Source organism: Clupea harengus, unplaced genomic scaffold, assembly GCF_900700415.2.
Source record: "Clupea harengus unplaced genomic scaffold, Ch_v2.0.2, whole genome shotgun sequence".
Lineage (NCBI taxonomy): Eukaryota > Metazoa > Chordata > Actinopteri > Clupeiformes > Clupeidae > Clupea > Clupea harengus.
This window is the reverse complement of record NW_024879574.1, coordinates 64,740-79,297: the sequence shown is the minus strand read 5'-3', so window position 1 is coordinate 79,297 and position 14,558 is coordinate 64,740.

Below are 14,558 nucleotides of genomic sequence, written 5' to 3'. Positions count from 1 at the left end.
TCCCCCCTATGTGTCTAAATGACACACAGCACATTTTATGCTATCATAGAAAGTACACACTATCAATAAACTAATCAGCACTAAGAGCATATCTTACTGTCTATGCAATGTAAACCAATTGTTAACCTTATTTTAAACATCATATGCATATGAGCCATTAGTGTACATATGATCATAATACTTTTTAAACTAAACATTCCCCTACAACACATTATTATTTCTCTAGATTAATAAACATTCAACAAGTCAAACGACCATTGGGTCAGTCCCAAATGGCTAAGGCACACATCATAGTATTACATTATAGAAGGTACAACATATGAAGGCATGTAAAAAGAAAAACATCAATTCGGTGTCCATTTATACGGACACTGTACTCAACATTTATACTGAGGTATATGGTCGTCCGTGTACCTCTTTCCACAGACCAAATTAAAATATAGCACCACTTCTTATGCATCCCTTCACATTTTCCTGAGATATCTTAAAATTAATAAATCAATCATCCCCAGGTAATATTACCCCGGGGAGGTCTTCATACATGTAACAATACCTATGCTAATAGTTCCCAAAACCCCCCTATGTATATAAGCATGCATAATTTCATTCTTCATAGGACTGCTCCGAACGGGTCATCAGTGTATGAGTAGTCCAGTGAATGTATTCAGTGTTTGTTATTGTATGTTATGCATTGTCCGGTGTGGCAAGTCTTCAGCTCCTTTGAGCCTGCCCGAGTGAGTCAGAGGTTGTGTCTGTGGCGAACCACACGGTCGCCCTGCTGGCGAGGCAGGCTAGCACTTGACTCTGGCGTGTTATTTGTTCTTTTTTATCCAGGACTTATGTGGTCTGGTCACCCAGTTCCCACACGTCACCGTTGGAGTCAGGTTCGCCTCCTGACTCATCTTGTTCTTAATTGCTCATCACCTGTATCATTTCAAGGACTTCATCATTACCATGAGACATTGTTAGACCAACTCTGCTTTCATTCTTATCAACTACTACTGTCATTTGAGTAAATTTAGAAGCTATTGCTCGAACTGCGAGAGACTTGAAACAGGGAATAAGACAACATACTATTAAGCAGAACACTAATATTATGAGTGCAATGATGCCAAGCACAGAAGCAAACCATGCTCCCCAGGACCCAAAAATACTTTTAAACCAGTTGGATAATAGTGAACCAAACTCAGGAGGACCTGCATTCTCTTTCATCTCATGGCGCAGTTTGAATAGTTTGTTCATTGCTATCGTGAAGTTCCCATCTGGCGCTGTGTTATTGGGAATGAAGGTGCAACAGTAACTCCCTATTTTAGCACAAACTCCTCCCTCCTTTGCTAACATCCAGTCGAGTACCATTCTATTCTGCATGGTCATTCTTGAAGTGGCATCTAACTGCTCTCCTAGTGCTTTTAATGCGTCTGACGTGTAGTTGATGAACCTCTGCTGATTGTAGTAGATATAATTTATCCACTCTACGTTTTTATTAAGCCCCACCCAGGGAAAGATAGACTCAAACCCTGCGGTCACCTCATCTCGAGCTTTGTATTGTTGGGGAATTCCCCTAGGTTGCCCTATGGCATTCAAATAACCCCCGTATGCGAAAGGTTGATCCTCCGCCTCCGCATCTCTAGCCTCACTATCGTACACCTCCCTCTTATACCTGAGTTGAGTTTCTGCAAATCCGTCTCTTTCTGGTCCTGAGTCGTCTATATTAATAACTTTTGCTGGCTGCATTATGGCTACTCTTGCACATTTCCCTGTCCAATCTGGTGGTAAAGTGTTTCTTAACCCCCACTCTTTCCCAAAAGCCCACCATAAGTCAGCCAGTGGAGCATCCTGCAACAGATAAGGGAACTTGTCTGCATACATATGGTTTCTTTTTTTGTCGATGAATTTATCTTGCTTAGTACATGCTTGGCCCACCACACACCTGAGGGGAACCATTCCTCTTAATTCCCATGCTTGTCTGTAAAACACTGATGTGCCTGTGGTAGTGTTGAAAGGACCAGTAGTAACCATGGTCCAAGTTCTATTACAATTTCCTTCAAACACGCCCACATCTTCTCCACCAAGCTGTTTATCTGTCATGTCAAAACATTCATAATTAAAATGCTCTTCCACTGTGTAGTCCCGGATTTCCCCTAGGTCAGTTTCCGGCCAAGTATGTATCTGTAATTTACATGAATCCCGTAATGTATAGCTTATACCGTTTTCTATATTAAAGGTCATATTTCTATGTGAGTGACTTCCCATATACATCATGCATTCAAAAGGACTATATGGATAAATAGAGATGTGGTCTTTATAGTCCCAATCATGTTGAGGAGAGTCCTCCGACCTCCAGGGTACCGGAATGACCACCTTTTCTTCCAATGCCATGGAACACACATAACAGTTCTTTCCTGGTTCAACAGTTGTAGCGGTATATCTTGCCCACTTATACCAGAGGTTGTTACCTCTGGCTATGATTTTTTCGGCTTCATTACTACCCTTCCATTTCTTTAGAGGACTTCTCATACTCACGGATCCACCCCCCTCTGCTGCTCTCCGTTTTCTGGGAACTTTATCCTCATCCAGACTTTCTAGTTGGTCCTTCACCTTAGCCTGGACCTCAGTGGGGGCGGTGGCCTGGATCTCACCAGAACCATCATCCAGGACTTCCACAAGTGCGGGAATCGGGATTGTGTCTGGCCCAGTTAATTGGACCTCATTCCTGGGCACCATGATGGTGAACGGGACTCTGAAAGAAGGGTAAGGGGTCATACTGATACTTGACTGCTCGTTCCGGGTGCTCATGGAGGGCTGCGGGGTCCAGGGGCCTGAGTAATTGCCATGGATGCTGGGGACCCGAAGCACCTTGTTGCTCGGTCTGGTCTTCCTGATGGGTGGCCTTTCCTCCCACAAGGTCGTCTTGCGTTGAGGGAATGACAGGCACACTATCATCAAACATATTAAGATCCCTATTATTGACCCTACCAGAAACCCGTTCCTCCACCATTTCATCCCGTAGTCCTTGTCCAGGAGAACTCGAACTCTCACTTTCTCCTGTTCCACTGGTTCGAAGCTGTCCTGTAGCAGTAGCCTCCCCTCTCTCTCGTCCTGCCCGGGCAGCACCTCCTGTATCTCCTTCGTGCTGCTCCTGTCCATTGCGCTGGACCACATCTGTTTGGCTCTCCTCCGGTGCTATAGCTCTGTAACAGAAGTTAAGATGGTGCCACACACTTGATCCTTGTACTCTTACCGCTGTTGGAGTAACCTGTGTCACCCGGTAAGGTCCCTCTCTCCTTGGCTGGAGACTTTTTCGCTTGAACTTTTTCACAAAGACCCAGTCTCCAGGTTTAACCGGTCCTCCTGTGTCCGCCTGAGGGTTGTTCACTGGTTCTTGTCTTTTTGCCTGTGTATAAATGGTCTTATGGATTAGTGACAATTGTTGTACATAGCTTCTAATTTCTCTTTGAAGTTGTTCCAGGGACGGGCCCTTATCGTCTCCCCTGCTCCGGGGTGTTGGCATGACCCGTCCTGTGAGCATCTCATGTGGTGTGAGATGTGTGATTCTATTCTTTTGAGATCTCATATGCATCAGTGCTATGGGTAAGGCATCCAACCAGTTAAGGTTCGATGATGCACATATTTTTGCTATCTTAGCTTTCAAAATCCCATTTGCCCGCTCAACCATTCCCTGACTCTGAGGATGATATACACAACCTAACCTCCTTTTTATCCCCAAAGCCTGCATTATTTTATTCCATGTTTTTTCCACAAATGCCTTACCATTGTCACTTGACACCACTTCCGGGATTCCGAACCTGGGTAGAATTTCACGTGTAAAAAATTTAATTACAGTTTCTGAGTCCGGTCCTGGACTAGGGCATGCTTCCACCCATCTTGAGAATCTGTCCACCACCACCAATACATACCTGTGTTTTCTGATTGTTTTTCCCATGTCAATGTAATCCATAACCAGATGTTTAAATGGACCCTCTGGCATAGGAATATGCCCTAGAGGTCTTGTTGGTATACCCTGTTTTATATTATAGGTATTACAGACATAGCATTGTGCTAATTTGTGATCTATAATTTCTTGTAAGTAGGGTGACCAAAATCCGTCACTCAAAATTTTATTACGTACAACCCCCCTAGCGCTGTGATCAATATCATGATAATCAGCGATTAATATGGTCAATAATTTGAGTGGCGCCACAATCCGGCCATCCTGGTATCTCCAAACCATATCATTGCCACTTGTTGCCCCCCTTTGTATCCATTTAGTCTGTTCCCAAGGACCAGCATCCTTCTGCATTTGAATAATGTCTGTAATACCTATAGTTGGCTGTAAATGAACTACTGGACCCTGGACATCAGGCAGCCATGGTTCACATGGCTTACCACAACATAAACGACAATCCCCCCTCTGACACATAGCACAACATAGAGGATCAATATGATGGTCATGACCTGGCATAAACATTAACTGACACCATTTGCATTCAGATTCACCAGTGCCAACATATGGGCATAGTGAGGGGCATGGTAAGGTGTTACCATCCCACGCCCCCTCCACTAGGACCACAGCATGTGTTGTTTCTGACTGAGGTGGGACTCCAAGTTCCCTAGCCTTTAATGCTGCTTCTTTTGCACTCTCGTCAGCCTTTTCATTACCCAGCGTGATGTAGTCACCACCCTTTTTGTGTGCTTTGCACTTACATATGGCCAACCGCTCAGGGCGCATCATGGCTGTTAAAAGCAATTGTATTTGTTCTTGATGTTGTATCGGAGATCCATCGGATTTCTTAAATCCTCTTTGCTTCCATTGCGCACCGTATACATGACACACATTATGGCTGTAAGCACTGTCCGTGTGCACGGTTGCTCTTTTCCCTGCAGCTAAACTACAAGCCTCAGTTAACGCCTTGAGTTCAGCCAGCTGTGCTGAACACGGCTGCTTACAAGGAATACACATTACTGTAACATACTCCCCTGGCCTTACCATTTGCACCACGCTAAATCCAGCCTGTGTTTTATTATCATAATGATGACTTGACCCATCCACGAAATAAACTACCTCTGCGTCACACAATGGTTCCCCCTCCAAATCCGGTCTGAGTTTGGAGAAAATCACAGAGTCAGCCACACACCTATGCGGGCTTCCCTCGTAATCCAGAGGCACTCTGTCTGCTGGATTACCCACAGAGTCACAAGTTTTAACAGTTACATCTGGACAGAAAGTCAAATCATAATATTTCAACTGCCTCTGTGCAGTGAGACAAAACCTCCCCTGTTCTGTAAGCTGAGCAATAGCATGGCTCGTATAGATAGTTATTGGCCACCCCATGGTTATTCCTGATGCTTTAACATATGCCATATATACTGATTCCAACCCCTGATAGCAAGGTGGGTAACCCTGAGCTACAGAATCCAACCTAGAGCAGTAATACGCTATTGCTTGTTTGGACTTCCCCTGACATTGTGCCTGCATCAACACACCTGTCATGTAAGCATCACACCCTTCTTCTTTTTTCACTGCAACATACAGAGCAAACGATTTAGTATAATCTGGCAAAGCCAATGCGGGTGCCTGTTGCAGTTCACTTTTTACAAGATCAAAAGCCTCCTGTCCATCTACCGTCCATGTTACGTGGTTTCTCAAATTTCCTATTCCTGCTTTGCTTATCATAGCTCGTAGTGGAGCAATTTTCTGTTCATGACACTCTATCCAGTCACTGCTAAATCCTATGAGGCCTATGAACGCCATCATCTGTCGTACTGTAAGAGGCTTGGGAGCATCTGTCAATGCCTGAATTTGTTCAGGTGCTATTCGTCTTTTCCCATGTGAAATTAGTCTTCCCAGATATGTCACCTGTGATTCTGCAAACTGTAACTTTTTCCGAGACACTTTATGACCTCCTTCTGCCAACGCTGTCAACACTTTAACCGTATCTTTCTCACAGGTGGAGACATCAGGTGAACAAAGAAGTACGTCGTCCACATATAAAAGTACAGTAGAATCCATTTTTAAATGTTTTAAATCATGTCTAAGCACTTGATTAAACACATGTGGACTATGCTTAAAACCCTGTGGCATCCTAGTGTATCTGTACACCTGACCCATATACTGAAACGCAAACAACTTCCTGCTCTGCTCTGCCAACGGTATTGAAAAGAACGCTTGCGTTGCGTCAATTACGCTGAATGTATTAGCTTCTGCTGGTATGTTTGTCAATAAAGTATGAGGGTTAGGTACATCTGCAGGCCAATCTTCCACTATTGCATTTACACGACGTAAATCCTGCACCATTCTCCATCTCACCTTATCTGCCTTGAGTACTGGATAAATGGGCGTGTTGCATTCAGCAAACGGCACTTTCTCCAATACACCAGCCTGCAAGAGTCCCTCTATTGTACCACGTATTCCTTCCGCTGCAGCTGGAGAGATAGGGTACTGCGCCTGAAATGGTAACTGAACTCCGGGTTTAAGTTGAAATTCCATGGGGGTTACAGATTTCACTAATCCTATATCGAAATCCCCCTTAGCCCAGACTTTATCTGGAACCTGCTTTAATATGTCATTTTTGTGTATATCTGTGCCTTCCTGTAATATCATCATTTTCCATTTCTTAATTTTTATTACAGATTTGTCCTGAGGATCACTGATTGGTTTCTCATGTTCCGTTAATGGCTTATGTAAATTAACATGCCAACATCGATAACCTGCTCCTTCGAACTGACCATATAAACAGAATTGATTTCCATAAGGGCAAGCTACTGTGTATTCTTTTTCATCACTCATCTCCACTACCTGTGGCTCCCCTTTTAGCATTGCTACGTGTCTAATTTGCATTAGTGTATCATCTTCTGACACTCCTACTCCCTCCGTGCCTGACTCATCAAGGGGCACCCATACACTAGTTCTGGCTCTCTTCATCATTTTATTTATATCTCTTGCTCTATATCCTAAGCCTACCCTAAGTGTAACATGCGGTGTATTATTAGGCACATTAAAGACTGTCGCATGCAATTTGTTGTCTAACGTTACCTGAACTGCTACTCCTTCAGCTCCTATGATCACCCACTGGGTCCCCAGTTTGACCTGCTCTCTGTCCTGCATCGCCTTCCTCCATTCCGTGTCTTGCTCCTCACATTCGCCTGTGCATGAAATCTCACACACAATTACTGCACAATGTGACGGACAACGAGGTTTTCTTAATGTAGAGTGTCTGTCATGTATCAAAGTTCCCCATTTATCGAAAATTTCGTTTTCCCACCCTGTTTCCAGCAGTCTTATCCAATGAATATGTTTAGTTTGTGGGGTGGAAAGCGATCGGAGGGTCATGGAAAGTTGTGACATCTGGTTAGTTAATGAGAGTCCATCTGGGGTACACTTAATTTGGACTCCTAAACGGCAAAGTACATCACGTCCTAACAAATTAACAGGAGTTTTTTCTGAGATCAATATTGGCATTTTTACTGTTTTACCATTTACTTCAATTGTTATTGGAGCTGAAAAGGGAATTATTTGTACTTGCCCTGAAAATCCAATTGTCTTAGCCACCCTTCCTGTGCTAGACAGGGGAAGGTGACGAGCATCATCAGTAGAAACACAAGTGTAAGTAGCTCCTGTGTCTATCATTACTCTAACTGATTTACCCTCAATTAAAACCTGAAGTACAGGTTCTTTGTCAGCTCTCTCTGATAAAACTGTTAACTGACCCTTCCCCATAGAATCCTCTAGGCGTCCTCAGTATGGCATGCCTCCGTAGGGAGACATGGAGCCCATGGGTGCATTCATCGGTGTCTGAAAATTACTCCTTTCTGCCACATTTTGCCTCTGCGCACATGTTCTTGAGATATGTCCTGGTTGTTGACAACTCCAACAGATAGGGGTTTCTTGGCCTGGCCATCCCCCCTGGTCCCCTCTTCCCCTCCCCCTTCCTCTGAAATTCCCGTGGGTCTGACCCCAGGGCTGCCGAGGCAGCTGTGCCTTGTTTGGTTGCCCATACATGGGGTTTGAGGGGCCAAAGTCATTTTGGGGAGAGGGAGGGCTCTGTGTCATCACTGGGGCCTGAACACTTGGTTTCTTCCCATTTTTCATAGAATCAAGTTGCGTTTGGATGAGCTTGCGTTGCCTCTCCGTATCCTGCTTTTCCAGACATTCCTCTGTTTTCCTGTGTTGATTGACAAAATGGGTTACAGCATCCCTAAATTCATTTTTTGGCATAGATCCAACTCGGTGATCATTTTCAAGTTCTTTTTTTGCCGAAAAAGGGAGAGCATCAATGATTGCCTTTCTCATCATGTTACGGACCATGGGATGCTTGTCGGGATCTAATTCCATCTTCATTCTCCAGTCTGCCTCCACTCGTTCCACAAACACTGCAGGGTTGTCGTCTGCCTTTAGTTTATTTACGACCACACTTGACAGGGAGAATGTGCTGGGGTACGCTTCTCTTAGCGCTTGCCAAATTCGTGCTCTGTAGTTATTGAAAGGCGTTGCATCCACCATTGTATCCCCTATGAGTGCTCCCAAGTTCACTCTGTTGAAAACGGATAAGGTAGTCTCTTTCGTGAGGATATGGCTCAACAATGATTTAATGTCGCCAATTGCGAGGCTTTTTCCTTCCATCTCACTTTCCAGTCTAGTGATGAAATTTGATGCGCTATCCTGCAAAATGGGCAGTCGTGAGACCAGTCCAGCCATGTCCGAATGCCCCCATGGCTGATAAACATCATTCTGACCCTTATTTATAAGAGGCATGACTACGTCAATAGTTTGAACAGGACTCTGTATCTCTGCTTTTTCTCCTTCTTCTCTCTCCTGTCGCTCGAGGACCTCTTCAATTTGTTTAACCTTATCCTGAATCTTTTTCCTTTTTTGTTTTTCTTTCTCCACTTCTTTAAGAACTTCCTTCTTAGTCAACATAGTGACAGAGCATTGCTCTACTATTCCTACGTCTTCCTCTTCTGAATCACTACTTTCTCTTCCCTTACTCCATTCCTTTATTTCTTTCAGCGTTTGTTTTAGCCTTTTGCCAACGTAATTTGTTGCTACTTTCTTTGCTGCCATTCCAAGCTTAAATGGAAGCAGTGGGTTCATCTTTCCTGTTCCCTCCTCATTGGGACTTCCTGGTCTTTCATTTGATAAACTTCCCTCAATGTGCCCTCCTGAGATCTCAAATGTCACTTCTGTACCACCTGTTTTTGTCCCGCGTGCATTTTTTGCCAGCTCTTTTTTCCTAACCACAGGCGTCAAACCCTCCAGGACCTCCTCCCGCATTTTCTTTAAACTTCGTAAATACCTTGTGGCTTTATCGTATTTTTTATGCCCTTTTACTATTTCCCCGGACTCCATAATGTCTCTAATCAACGCATCCTCGTGTTCTATTTCCTTCATCAAGTTTTCCATTCCTTCCTTTGAGATTCGCTGTTTTAGCGTTTGTGTTACGAAATCATTCAAGTGAAAAACTCTTTCATCTATTTTATCCCAAAACTCCTCATAATCTTCGTCTATGCCGAAATTTCCCTTGATATTTGACAGACCACCCCAATCGTCCTTTGCATTCCTCTCACTAAATTCCTTCATCTCTCTCTCTGTGTCACTGATCATGTCTGTCGAAAGACTGGTGAATCTTTCGTATCTTCTTCTTACTTGTTCTCTATCTTCCTCAACTAAATGACTATAATCTTTTCCTTCTATCATTTCATCATTGGTCAAAGACCCAGATTTTCTACTGATACCTTCGACATTTAACTTGCTGTCATTCTTTTCTCCCCCGCTTTTCTGACTTACGGTTCCCCCACCTGCCGCTTGTGGCGTTTCATTTCCAAGCTGGTCCCTCTTTTGCACAGCACCTGATCCTCCCTCTATTTCTCCCAATTTACAGGATATTTCATGTACTACCGTACTCACATCATTCATCATTTGCCCAAACCTTTGTTCTTATATTCTATATTATTCTATTATTCTATATTCTTTTCTATATTTAGTCTAATATACTTAATTCTAAAGGGTGATGTAGTGGGTTGTTGCAATCAATGAAGCTGGAGCGGTTCGGATCTGAGCCAAGATATTTATTGTAGCAGACAAGAAATATCACTAAGTACTTTACTGAGTCTAAGTATTCTAAGTCTAAGTGGAACAGAGCTCTGAGAGTCGCCGCGTGTCGGGGTCTTCAGGAGATGGATGTCCGTCTCTCTCTCCGCGAGCTGAGGTCTGAACGTGGAGCGTTGGGCACCACCTAATTTAACTATGGGTATTACGTAAACGGACACAAATGTATAACAATTCTTCTGACACGTACACTCGTACACATGCATGGCCATGACAGTCCATCAATGTCCTTCAGCCAGGTCTAGGATGGTTCACAACATATACATTCCACAGCGGCGCTGTCTCCGGGTGGGTCGGCATATGGCCTCCCTCCATTCTAACACAACCAAGAATGTGGGCCTCCACACATCAACATGACGAGAGGGCCATATACAAGTTTTTAGGAACATAAGAAATATCACTGGAATCTAACATTCCTCCCTTTTGATCATTCTTAAACAAAGTTTAAAACATCAACAACAACAGTGTATTTCTGGAAAATCTAAACAATAAACATTTTTCATGGCTCTGACATTTTTTGTATGATTATATGGAAAGAAAATACAAAACAGGGAAGGGGGATAAGGAATTGGAAAATAAAGGACAGGAAATAATAAAACAAGGATACTTTGTCATACACTGGGAAAACCAGTGTAGGTTCTTGGGTCACTCGGGGGAAACCCTACTGAAAGTTGGGGAAGAGGGGAAGGGAAGGTAAAGTAAAAGGAAGCATAAAACAGGACTATCCTAATCTAAACAATTCTGGGGAGATGGGTCGGGGGATGGGCAGTTCCATTCTCCGGTATGGCCTTCAGGGCAGCCAACTTGGGAGTGGGGGAAGTACAGGCATGGAGCACAGAGAGGGACACTCTGATGGCGATATAGATCAGGACGATAGGGATGAGTACGGGTAGAGCCATCTGGATGATCTTGGAAAACAGAGACCCACCCAGATCACTCAATCCCTTTCCCAAGGACCAGGGGCTGGTCTCAACAGTCAACCTCGCAACGTTAGTATGAATATCTTTAACATAGCCAGTGACGTTAGCGGACAGATCAGGGACATAAGTACAACAACGTTGGTGCAAGTGTTGCTTAATGAAAAAACAATACCCTCCCAAGCGGACTGCTAAAAAGTCAAGGAGGTATTGGTGCTGGAAAACCATTGTCCTGAGTCCATACAATTCATGACTAAGGTCGCTGAGTCCACTGGCGGAATCGTTGGCGATTGCGTCCAGGGTGTTAACTAGGATTCTAATCTCATCGAGGGCCACAGTGGCACCATACCCAGGGATGACAGCAGCGAAAAATCTCTGAGTTGGGGTAGCAATGGGGGAATTATTACCAAACAGATCACGCTTGGATCTGCTCTGACCAGTGGCATCACCTTTGATATGCTTTTCATCTTCAATTCCTAGAGCAGGGACCACGTAGGCCATATAGCAGGAACCCGACCAGGAGACAGGGAGGTAAGAGTAAGCAGTGGACCCACACACAAACATGGACCCATTTACTGCAAGCATGGTGTCAGTGTCTTTTATACGATGGTCTGCGGCCACCCTCGTAGGGAGGGGGACTTCAATCGTGACACCATCTTGCTCGATCTGAATACCAGGGTTACCTACGTCAGTAGTGTAGGTACATGTACTATTACCCACAACCTGTCCGTTGCCGGAGTTAACCCAACAAATAATTCCTACGGGGGCGTAGCTCAATCTAACCTTAGTGGGGGGACCTATGTCCATGGGCACCGTGTAAAAGGGGGCATCTATGGAGGGTGTTCCATAGGCAGCAGTGTATTCAGGGATTGTGAAGGGGACAGCAATGTAAGGTGGTACCTGTGAGGAGGTTTGCATTAACCCACAAACCCAACAAGCTTGCACTCCTTTAGCCTTCGCCAAACCGTGCGCAGCCTGCAAGAAGGTGTTATCTCTGTGAACCTCATAATGGCTGTCAATGTCACAATTTCCTTTTATACACAAATAACATATCAACAGGGCATACAACACATGGCATTTCATTTTGGAACAGTCGTTTCAAGAGTCTTCTCCTGGGACGGCTGATGGAGAGGGTAACGGTTCGTGGTCGGGAAAGTTCAGAAGATGGCAACACAGTTCAGATGGTGCAGATAGCCAAGCTATCTCAGGATCTCGGTCGTGATGACGATCTTCAGGTTTTCCAGCCACGGTGTACATAGGATTTAAAGAACAAGAGCAGTATCAGTTGGGGAGGGGGACAGTGTGAATCTAACACAGTTATATTAATCTAGCACAGTTATGGCATGCTTTAATGCTAAGCAACTAAACATTTGTCTTGATTAAAGTAACCACTATTATAGCGATAAGCAAGTGTGATTCTAATCTAAGAAGTTGTACCACCAAAAACCTATACCAACATCTCACCTGGACTGGTTCGAGAGGACAGAGGAGAAACCTGCACTTTAATTCCCTAATCTTCCCTTTGTCGCTAATCCCTCCGTAAAAATAAAAAATAAGAAATTAAAGTCTTCCCGCACTCTGACCTCCCTCTGCTCACCTATTCTGTAAAACAGACGTGAAAGAGGTTTTCTGCCAGTCCAATGAATGTCAATCTCAGTCAGTTGGCGCGTCAACTAATTTACAATGGCTAGCATGGATCCATTTTGTCTTGTTAGCAACCCTAATGGCAGATGGAGTAACTAACAGTATCTGATACGGCCCTTCGTATTTGGCCTCTAGCAGAATTCTTTGTGGTTTGTGAATCATGACCCACTGTCCAGGCACCAAAGAGTGTCCTCCCTCTGGCGGCTCAACCCAGGCCTCTTTGACTTGGTTGGACGTCAGCTGGAGGGTCTCTGAGAGTCTGATGCAGTAGTTCATCAATGCGTCTGAGGTGAGGTGCACATCGGCTTTGCGTAGGTCAATTGAGCCTGGGAAGCTGAAGAACCGGCCAAACACCACTTCGTAAGGGGACAGGCCCACATCTTTGTTGTGTGTAGCTCTCATGCTACTCAACGCAATGGGGAGCGCGTCCACCCAAGGTGTTCCTTCTTGATGCATCTTTGCCAGTCTTTCCTTCAGTGTTCTGTTTGCTCGTTCCACCTGTCCTGATGATTGCGGGTGGTAAGGACAGTGAAAAGACCATTCGATGTTCAGCATTCGGCATACCTCTGCACAGACTGCTCCGGTGAAGTGACTTCCATTATCCGAACAGATCTGATCTGGTAGGCCATAGCGAGGAATGAAATCTTTGACCAGCACTTTGGCTGTGTGCGCAGCTGTTCCTCGGCGGGCAGGGTAAGCTTCAATCCAACGAGAAAATTTGTCGATGACCACGAGGACGTCTCTGTATCCTTTGCACGCTGGCAGTGTGATGTAGTCCACTTGGAGGCAACGAAAAGGACCAGGGGGGGCAGGGACCTTCAGCATGGGAAGTTTTACCTTCCGATCATGGTTGTTTTTCATGCAGGTGACACATCGCTTAACAACATCTTTTGCCACGCCGGTGAATTTTGGATTCCACCAGACCTGACTAAACCTATTGCGCATCTTTTCCACACCCACATGTCCTAGTGAGTGAAGTTGCGTGGCTAGGTATGGCAGTAAGTTCTGAGGGGCCACTGTCTTCGTTCCCTGTCGCCACACCTTGTCATCGTGTAGTTTTGCACTGTTTCCCATCCAATCCCATTTCTCCTCTTGGCTTGAGGCATTTTGCATCTCCATTATGCTCGCTAAGCTTTCCTTCCGCCATTCTTCGTTTTCAGATTCCTTTCTCAATCGAAGGCATTTTGCGTAGTCGTTTTCCATTCCGAGGTCAGTTTTCATTTCAATGTTTCCATTTCTCCTCCCCTCTTTTTGTCTTGCTGCTTTTCTGGATGCGTCATCAGCTAGCGCGTTACCACGGGCTTCTGGGGTGTCCAAGTGAGTGTGAGCTTTCACCTTGACCACCGCCAGTTCTTCGGGGAGTAGCATTGCGTCCAATAAGTCTGCTACTAATTGACCATTTTTTATGGGCGTGCCTTTGGCCGTGACAAACCCTCGTTGGGCCCAAAGACGGCCGAAGTCCATCACGACCCCCAAGGCGTAACGGGAATCGCAGTAGACTGTGGCAGACTTTCCTTCAGCCAATTTGAGTGCTTGGGTTAATGCTTTCAATTCTGCTTGCTGTGCTGATGTTCCGGGATCCATAGATCCTGTTTCCAAGACTTCGTGTTCCGTTGTGACAGCCCATCCTGCTCCCCGGATGCCATCCTCCACCAGTGAAGATCCGTCAGTGTACAAGACAAGCTCGGGGTTGTGGAGAGGATCTTCTTTCACAAAGTGTTCCTGATCCATCAAGGCGATCAAGTCTTCACACACATGGTCATCTTCTTCGTTCGTGGCGTCCGTGGGGGCAATCATGGTTGAGAGATTTGAGACAGAGGCTTTTTGGAGGGAGATGTTGGGTGCTTCCAGCACGGCTTGCCAGTTTCCCCAGCGGCTATCTGAGACGCATG